Raw genomic sequence first — 10,794 nt, 5'->3', positions numbered from 1 at the left:
ACTTTAGTAATCCACAAAAATCAACATATCTTGGATGCCGAAGTTTATAAACATCGCATTCTTACCGTAGCTGAGATAAATCACGCTCAATCAGTTGCGGATGAATCCCTTTTGCAATCTATAAAGAACAAAATCAGTAAGGACATTCAAGAAGAAGAAATTCAGCAGAAATTTTTTGAAACTTTTAACTAAATATCATGATGTTTTTTCCACTACGGATGGAACCTTAGGAAAAACGGATGTCATCGAGCATCAAATAAGGCTCAAGGACAAACAGAAAGTAATCTATGTACCATTCGTACCGACTTCCTATGAAATTTCAGAATGAGATAACAGAGGAAGTAGGTAAAAAAAGTGCTAAAAGAAGGAGTCATTAGGAAATCAAACAGCCCTTATAATTTTCCGTTAATAGTAGTACTCCGAAAAAAGATCGAACTTGGCGGATATGCGTCGATTTTCGTCGTTTAAATGAAGAAACAATCCCTGACAGATCTTCCCAGTACCATGTACGATGATATCCTACTCTATTAGGTCAGAACAAATATTTCACCAGCTTAGACCTACTAAAGGGATTTCATCAGATTCCGTTGGAACAAGAGAGTATCCCATACACTGCCTTCAGCACAGCCAGGGGACATTATGAATTTTTGCGTATGCCTTTGGTTTACGTTGTGCTCCCATAACTTTTACTCGTATGATAAACATTGTGTTTGGAGACTTGTTAGGAGATATCCTACATGCCTACATGGACGACCTAGTAATCTGTTCCAACACATTAGAAGAACATTAACGTAAATTAGAGTTAGTGCTACAAAGACTAAGGCAGCAGAATTTAAGGGTAAAGATAAGTAAGTGTGAAATTTTTTAAAACAGAACTAGTCTATTTAGGTTTCACGGTTTCTAGTGAAGGTCTTAAAGTCGTCCATGATAAGGTGTCGGCTATCCGTAACTTTCCGATACCTACTAAATGTCAAGGGAATACAGCAATTTGTAGGCTGTAGCGGCTACTATCGCCGCTTTATACGCAACTACTCAATCATAGCCGCTCCCCTAACCGATCTTATAAAAAAGGGCGTAGATTTCATATGGTCTGAAATTCATCAACAGGCGTTCGATAAATTGAAAGATGAACTGTGTAGTTCTCCTATCTTGAAATTTCCTGACTTCGGTAAGGAATTTTTCATAGCAACAGACGCCTCAGACCTAGGAGTAGGTGGGTATTGCTTCAAACAATATGATAAACAGTTTTTCCCTATAGCTTTTTATTCACGTAAACTGAGACCTTCCGAAAGTAAATATGCAGTAATAGACAAGGAAGGGCTCGCTATTGTTAATTCACTCGTGCATTTTAAATTCATAATATATGGTTATCACGTCAAGGTTCTCACTGATCATAAGCCCCTAACCGACTTCTTTAAAGGCTTTAGTCACAGCCCTAAGCGAACTCGGTGGCACATGATCATCCAGGACTTTGGCGCGAGGATCGGGTATTTACCTGGGAAGAAAGCAAATATCATTGCTGACGCATTATCACGCAACCCCTCTTCATCTTGTACCGAGCCATTAGCTGAATTAATAGATATCTCAACCTCCACGCCCATTGTTAAAACTATATCTGAACAGGGAAGATCTGGGCTGGAGTGCTGAACTATTACAGACAGAACAAGAAAAGATCCGCAAATAGAAAAAATCATCATTGCGTTAAACGAAATCCGAAAAGGAAAAGGAATACATAAAGTATAAGCAGCAGAATTATATCATAAAGGATAATATCCTGTGTAGATCCGTGACGAGGAAAACCCGCAACACACCACACCGCAGTTGAATAACAACCAGGTGGTGGTACCTATCTCACTCATACCCACTGTCTTAAAATGGTTGCATGAAAATCCACTGCAATGGACACCCGGGTTATTCCTTAATGTCACAGAAAGCCAAATCCTTATTTTATTGGCATACGATGCTTACAGATATAAAAAAGCACATAGCAAATTGTCGCACTGTCAAGAATACAAAGGGCACACGAAGACACCTGTCAGCCTAGGGGCTTATCCCGTGCCAAATCAACCCTTTGAAAGAGTACATTTAGATTTATTACAGGAGTTACTGAGTCAGACAGAGGAAATAGAACTCCTAGTAATTTTTAGAGGCTTTGATCGACTATACAGAACTTATAGCGCTCAAAACAAAAACCCGGTCGAGTGCGTAGGAAGTTTTACGAGTGCTACATTTGTAAACATGGAATTCCACACACCATTATATCAGACTCGGGCGGGGAGTTCAATAATCATTTCCTTAACTCCTTGTGCGAATTCCTTTGTATAAAGAAAATCAATACCATGATCTATCACCCAGAGTCTAATGGGCTAGTGGAAAGGGCAAATCGTAAGGTTTTAAACATTTTAAGGGTCACCTTAGGGGGGCAGACCCAACTGGGACATTGCCATACCTGCGGTACTAAGCACACTTAATCACTCGTATCATGTGCTCTTAAAATGACACCGCACGAGGCACTGTACGGTATCCCGGCTAGAACGCCTTTCCACATCTTAACGCCTACAACTAATTTATCAAATCCTTTAAAGGATGTTATGGATGCAAGCATAAGTCGATATAATATACTCGTAAGAATCTAGAAGAAGCACAAATAATAATGAAAAAAAATCATGATAAAATAGCTAAGCCAACTAGAACATATGCCGTGGGCGGATCAGGTATACATACAAAGTATACGTACGTTAAAGGTTTAAATTATAAACTGACACCTAAGTTTGAAGGCCCGTTTAACATTTTAGAAAATTTAACGGCCAATAGATTTAGGGTTCAAAATGTATAAAACCAAACCACTGATGTGAGAATAGTTCCATTGGCACATATCAGAATCTAAAGAAAGGTAGATGGAGTGAGGAAAAAAAAAAATGGTTGTATTTATGAAACTTGTATAATAATTTATATATATATCTATTAATCATATTTGTATGTAAACCTATTCTTTTACGCGAGTTATTACATATGTTTTACTCATTGCAGGTTTCAAAAATGAATCTGTTATTGTTGGGAGTGATATTGTGTATTCAGACATCTTTGTTGTATGGAAAGAGCGCTAGGACGAAAGAAATAGAATTTAATCATGGCTCGATTATCGAGAGAATAGATGATGTATTCATCGTGTCAAGTAATATTGTCATAGAAGTAGATATGCATGCAATATTTTTGCCTGAAGATGACGTCCTTAACTTAAAGAATGACCTGATGAGGTTTGCTATTTGCGCTTAAGGAAATGCACGAACGTAATTTCATGCTAACTCAGAGATTTCGCTAGCTCAAACACTAAGCGTCGCAGAAATGTTGTCTTATGAGATACAAAATAAAACCGACGAGGCAGAGGAACTTGCTCGTGACCTGCTGATGTAGGACAAGAAAGACTCACGCCTTTGCATTTGAAACAGTTAAAGTATCTCCCGGGCACCTAATAAGATATTATAGCCAATATTATACATTAATATACTCCTGTGCGGCACAATACTCTCGAACGCCGCAACCCGCTTATTCTGGCTGGACTAAACATCTTAGGATCTGTTGCGAATCTAGGCTTAGGAATTTCAAATCGCCTTAAGATAAATAATCAAAATAAAAGAATTGAGTTTTTGCAACACAAAAACCGAATTGGCTTTGTCCGAACTTCGCAGCCAGTTATCTTCAATTAATCAAATAATGAGTATCGGTAAATGAACATTCAAATAATATCGATCAGGTCATGGAAGTTCAACATTTGCTGGCTACATTAGCTTACTATAGTTCGAAAATAGATCATATCCGTGTGAAAATATCCACATTTTATTGAGAAGTCAAAAGATTACGTAGAAGCGATTACGTTAGCGACAAAGGGGTGTTATCTCCTCACCTCATGCCTATTAAAGATCTGACGTTAACTTTGGAAAACGGACGGGAGAAACTAGGTTATATTCCTTTATTAGACGCCCATAAAGTAGAGTTCTATTATAGCCTAATATCAGTCAGCGTTGAAAATTATAGAATTATGATCACAATACCTTTTGATTCTTCCGATGCTTGGCAATCATACAAAATAGCACCGTTTCCTACTTTCATGACGAATAACTCAAGTCCAGTAATATCCAATTTGACGGGGCATGTACTGATTTCTTCTGATAAGAAATCATTTACCAGTCATTAAAGACTTAGATAAACTCACTCACTGTTCAGAAGCCATGAATAATAAAATTTGTACAGCTGACTCTTTTGAATTCTATCCTATATCAAACGGATTTCATGTGAGTTAGGCATAGTGCTAAACGGCTCTCTCTCTCATACAAGCGAAGGTTGTCTGGGGAAACTTTATCCCATTTACGGTAATAAATTCAATTACAGGATGAATAATGGTTCCTGGATCCGTTACGATAAAGCCGGATTCAAACGTAGTATGTCCGGATGGGACCACCGCCCATGCCCCCCTATCTTTGTAGCAGCTGATGGTTGTACGGGGACATCTACAAACTACACCGTCAGAGGGGTCAACACGATAATACGTGAGAAGGCGTATTTTGCGAACTACACTTGGGCATCTACAATCATCCATCACTACCTCTCCCATACAACGCGCGGGTGGCTCATCGTTTGACGCAACTGGCTGAGATGACCCACGCGTCACCGACTTATGCAGGTGGAGAAAATCTTCGCTACTACATTCTGCTGGCCGTGTTCAGCGTGACGGCCATATTGGTTATCGCCGTCAACATCTTTGCTTGGCGTAGGCTGAGGCGTAAACAGAAGGATCTCCAAGGAAACGTATTGGCCCGTCTAGATGACGTACCCGTTAAACTCAAGTCGTTTGAGTTTTAGGGCCGCCTCCTGAAACTGGCCACTTCAGTTTGTGCCTAGGGAATTGTCTGGAATTGTGTTGTGTGTGAAAAAGCGGTCCGTATGCTGGCAAAAATGTAGGACAAGAAAGACTCACGCCTTTGCATTTGAACAGTTAAAGTATCTCCCGGGCACCTAATAAAATATTATAGCCCAATATTATACATTAATATACTCCTAAAGGTATTTTCGGGCACCTAATAAAATATATCAGCCCTATATATTGCATTTGTGCACAATTACATAGTTATACTATTATACCATTGTACAATTATATTTATCTATTACAAAGAGTGACAAGTACTCTTTAACAATTATCCATGATCATGCTATAATCTGTAGTAACCATTATTCTTAATCAGGTTACCTATTATCATATTAATCATGCTATACATGTTAATCTTTTGATATATAATATATATATATATATATATATATTATATTATGATAATATGTATATATATAATATATATATAATATGCGCATTTACATAAATGTGCATATATATATGTTTGTATGTGTGTGTTTGTGTGTGGAAACTAGACATTTCTTCTGGTGATGCTGATTTACCAGCTTCAGAGGTGCAGAATAATAAAACGTAGCAAACCTCTTTAATTTATTTAAACAATTTTATCATTGGATATCTCAATAATTATTATATAGAATACCAATTTTACTCCTTTTGAAGCAATTAGTAGTTAACAACAAAAGGAATTGCATATTCCTCCGCCGGAATATGGAATCAATATTTAATAATATATAGGTAGGTTTCTTTGTGGGAACATTTCAACTTGAATTCGAGCCCCACTTTTAAAATATGGCTCCCAAAATTTGGGCCTGATTTAGCTACATTGTTGGAAGCCTACTTTTGACAGAAAAGTGGTTCTTTGTGCGAAATTCATATTAGAAAGGAAAAATACATATATGTAATTGTTTCTCTTGACTTTTGGCATTTTGCCAGAATGCTTTTATTGTGAAATTTCATTTGTTGAAATTCCAGCAAAATAAAATTTACTAATGGTGTTTCGATATAAATAAACAATCTGCATTTTTTCCCGATTCTTTTATAGTCTTTTCTGTTTAATTCAGGCAACGTTTAGATGTTCTGTTGTTTCTCTCGGTAACTTTGTTTTTCAGATTGGGGAATTTGATGAAAAATTTGTTTTTTTTTTTTTTTTAGAAATAAAATAATGAAGGTCACACCATTAGGTTACAAATTGTGCCAGAATATTATTATTATATATATTATATATATATATAAATATATATCTATCTATATATATATATCATATATAGAAATATTATCTTATATATATATATAGATATATAATATAATGTAATGTATAATATTATATATATATATATATATTTATATGTAATTTTAATGGCCACAGTGCCCTCAGTAAGTCTCGAATTCTTTGAGCTTTTTTTGGATACGCTCGTCACTACAAAAACTTAAAATCCAAGTGCAAGAAATATGAAGAAATTGCTGTGTATATGATGTATCTTCAAGATGAACACTAACTTCTACCCCAAGGAGTGAGTTGCGCTTAGTGATCAGTAGTCTGTCAAAATATATATCATCTTTGCTGAAGAGCGAGAGAACCTCGACGAGGTAATCCTCACCTCATGAGTTGAGAATATTCCTCAGATACTTCTCTCTCTAACACTCCCTCCTGATGCATGCTATATTTGCTTATGCCCAAACTTGCATGACCATATTTATTAAGCAGAATTTTTCTAAGTAACAGAGGCAGCATTTATATTTTATGTCCAAAAGGTTATAAATGTTTCCATCACCAATTAACTTGAGCCGTCATATGATGACCCTCATACCTAATACCATATATCACGAGATCAGAAACGGTACAAGTAAATTGGTTCAATAGAATTTGTCGGTTTTTGCAGACTGATTTATAATTAATCGGAGTCCGACGACTGCTTTGGGTCCATTGCAAGAAAACATATATTTACTAAATATAAAATTGCTTCAGGTGCATCCTGGTGTAAAATGAACGTAGAAGTTAAATGACACTTCAAAAGAGAATATAACATTTTCCGAATTTATTGTCGAACTTGAATATTGATAATGGCCCTTTTGCTACCCGTGCCGAGGGTCGTATTTCCCTGGAAGCTTTTCATTTAAACAGGAGACCAGTGTGCGTGTGTGCTTTCGGACAATCGCCTTGTACTGGAAACCACTGTACGTGCTATCAAGGGAAAAGAATGCACTGCAGTTTTACGTAGAGAATTAATGCCATACAAAGCTGCCTCGGCTCTTTAGTTAGTAGCGTAGCTTCTGTAGTTTTCCCAGGTTTTGATTGACGGTTCACGAGGTCCTGTCAGTTGGTGATATATAGTAAAAGAGTCTTACTGGATACGAGGAAGCTGTTGTCTGTCACTTGTTCGGTCACTTGTTCATCTTAAATCTGAAAATAGGTTTTCCTTTGATCAAGTAAAGTACACCTACTAACTACGGTTAAATGAATCCAACACAAATTAACACTGAGACTTGTTCAGTATATATATATATATATATATATATATATATATATATATATATATATATATACATATATATATATATATATATATATATATATATATATATATGTATATATATATATATATATATATATATATATATATATATATATGTATATCCATTATATAATTTAAACTGATTTTGTGCTTGTTAATATTTTCATTGCTCTTGGGTAGCTGGCAATTTGCTCTTTTCCTTATATACCATTAACATATGATAATGTTTGGATGTTACTGCAATGAAGCAGGATAAGAAACTGGGTCCTGCATAGAATTTGGCAAGGCTGACGTCTGCAGATTACGCATTGTTGATTTTGGAATACAGTATTATCAACTTTTCCTAGTAGTAGTCATGACAGATTTTGCCGGATGGAATAAATTGTTCGCAGAAAATAATTCACAAATGACTTGCATTGGCACAATGTAATGTAGGTACTGGAACATCATAAAGCAAGCATGTACTTATGATAGTAAAGCTGTAAGTACTGATCATGTTTCTTACATGCTGTTTATTGTACGATGTAGACCACATTCTCTCTCTCTCTCTCTCTCTCTCTTCTCTCTCTCTCTCTCTCTCTCTCTCTCTCTCTCTCTAGCGTGTGCGAGCTCGTCTAGCAAAATGCAGTATGCCTCTGTTGACCGAAACAGTAAACTAGATACTACAGTAAAACCTGCTCCTTGTAACCCAGTTGTCAGCAGGTAGTTGACGGTCATATGTAGGTTGGGGAGATGAAGTGTGAACTCATTTATAAGAGATATTCACAAGATACATTCTCGAACTGATGCCATTCGTAGGAGATATTCAGAAGACACATTCTCATAACTATGGTCTCCTCTGTTAACGTAATTATTTGACTGTATTCGCCAATTTCGTCATTTTTTACTATAAACGTAATATGGTTGTCTCGTTTCCGGGATCCATTTCGTAGTTAGTTCTGCGTGATGATTACATCTTTCATCGGGTCCTTCGCCGTTCCCGTCATCTCGGCGTCCTTCTTTGGGTTCCTGGTGTGTTGCGTAATTATCAGGGCGCACCTCTACGTCACTCACCATGGCTGGCATCTCCCTCTTGGCGTCGCCAATTCGTTTCTCGTTAGCGGAGCGAGCTGCCTTGAAGGATGTTATGCCAATAGGGGCGGGCACATATTCCAAGTTCCTCTGTGGCTTCTCCTCCCTCGAAATGTGCCATACTATCTTTTGCTTGCTTGCTTTCACACACAAACACACACACACAAGATTACAACTATAGAGTGAGGGGAAGCATACACATACACATACGAAGAAAGAATGACGAAGGGGAGGCATACACAGAAACAGATACCTCACGTACAGACTGAATTAAAGGAGGAAGTAAAAGTTGTAAAGAGAGAAAAATACTGAAGATAGGCAGTACGTTAACAGAAAGAAATAGAGATAGGCAGTAAAGAGAGAGCAAAGTAGACAAAAAGGAAAAGGAGTGTGTGTGTGTGTGTGTGAGAGAGAGAGAGAGAGAGAGAGAGACTGCGATACATTTAGAAATCCAATAAACTTGCAAAGTGCAGATGAAAGGCTTCTGTTGTTGAAAAGTAAGATTGAAAATAAAAAATTTGTTAAAACTGTTTCGCTTTGTTTTAATTGGGTTTGGTTTGCCCTAGTTCAGACTGAGGCAGGGACATCTGAAATGCAAGAGTAGGGAAACCTTAGATCTGTCGCAATCACAGGCACCTGTCAGGACAATGAAATGTATTGTTAGTATAGTAGCTCACCTGAGTCTCATTTCTCGCATTCCTTTCGTGTCGGGTTCTTTGCTTGACTTACTCCATTTGTTTAGTTCCCAAATGATATACACGCCTTGAATATATATATATATATATATATATATATATATATATATATATATATATATATATACTATATATATATATATATATATATATATATACATATATATATATATATATATATATATACATACATACATACATACATATATATATACATATATAAAGGGTCCGAACAGGACCGAAAGTACTTGGCTATCTCGCTTTTTCATTTTTTCCTTCGTGGCAAAAAGCCTTTATTTATACATAGGATCACGTTTTATATACTTCGTGATCACGTTATTCATATATATATATATATATATATATATATATATATATATATAATATATATATATATATATATATGTGTGTGTGTGTGTGTGTGTGCATATGTTCGAGTCTACGTATGGATGTATGCATTCATGTCTTCTCAAGTTTCCCTAGATTCCATTTCTATTCGAAACCTTTCTTTTTTTTCTGTTGACATTCAGTGACTTGTTTATTCTTTGTTTCAAAGTTTTTCACACTATAAGATATGAAACATTATCCCTGAAATAATTAACCGCCTACCACCATTCATAATGATTTATCATACTCAGCCTTACTGGCTAGCTGTTGTTGTCATGACATGACGGTTACTAACAATTAATTCTACCCTTGTCCAAATACTTAAGTCTCTTTCTTCATTCACAGCAATTTCTCCATCTGATTGCCATTTAACACTGCTTCACTTCAAACGTCAGTTTTTTCCACTTTACGTCTCTTGATCTTAAAGTCATAGTATTTCAACGTAACCTCGTTTCATTACGGTTCTTTCTTGACTATAATTTCTGTTTCAACCTTTATTAGTGTCTCTAGACTTCAAATAAATGCTATGTAACTCGTTAAAACCCCTCCGGGGCACCTTCGTTGACAGAGTAGAGTTATTTAAGTTTCCCTACTCAGTGGACAGATAAATGCCGTTTTCTTTATATCGTTAGCTTCATTGGAGAAAACGTAGATGAGTCTCTACTTTAGGTGTTCTTTACCAAACTAGTTATCTCAATTTATTTTATTTCCCGTTTGCAATGGATTACAATAATTCAATTTGTATGTCTTTATATATTTTGAAGTAGGTAAAACCGAAGATAACTACCGCGTCCTGATTCCTGCCAGTCATCGACCAGAATATTTACCAACCTTTGCGTTGGTTTTTGTTTATGTTTGTCTCTTATTTGTGTTCATGATATTTACTGCCTTTTATGTTTTTATGTTCATCTCCAAGGGGCTGGTACTAAACATGGCATGGCAACCATTTGGTACGCAAACTGAACCGGAGGGACACGGCTGTAGTCATCACTTTTACTCTGAAGTATCCTCCTGCATCAAAAGTTTATTCTCGCATTATTAACATTTTTCGAAAGGACTCAACTCCACATTATCGCAAGTTTTCTTTCTCGGCGATTCACTAAAATAATATCCCATGGCATATGCCTAGTCTACAAGAGAACAAATTCCCGGCTCGGCCAACGCGGAATCGGAGGAATTTATTTCTGGTGATAGAAATTCATTTCTCGATATAGTGTGGTTC

The sequence above is a fragment of the Macrobrachium nipponense genome, chromosome 1 (assembly GCF_015104395.2).
Source record: "Macrobrachium nipponense isolate FS-2020 chromosome 1, ASM1510439v2, whole genome shotgun sequence".
Classification (NCBI taxonomy): Eukaryota; Metazoa; Arthropoda; class Malacostraca; order Decapoda; family Palaemonidae; genus Macrobrachium; species Macrobrachium nipponense.
This window is presented reverse-complemented; position numbering follows the sequence as displayed.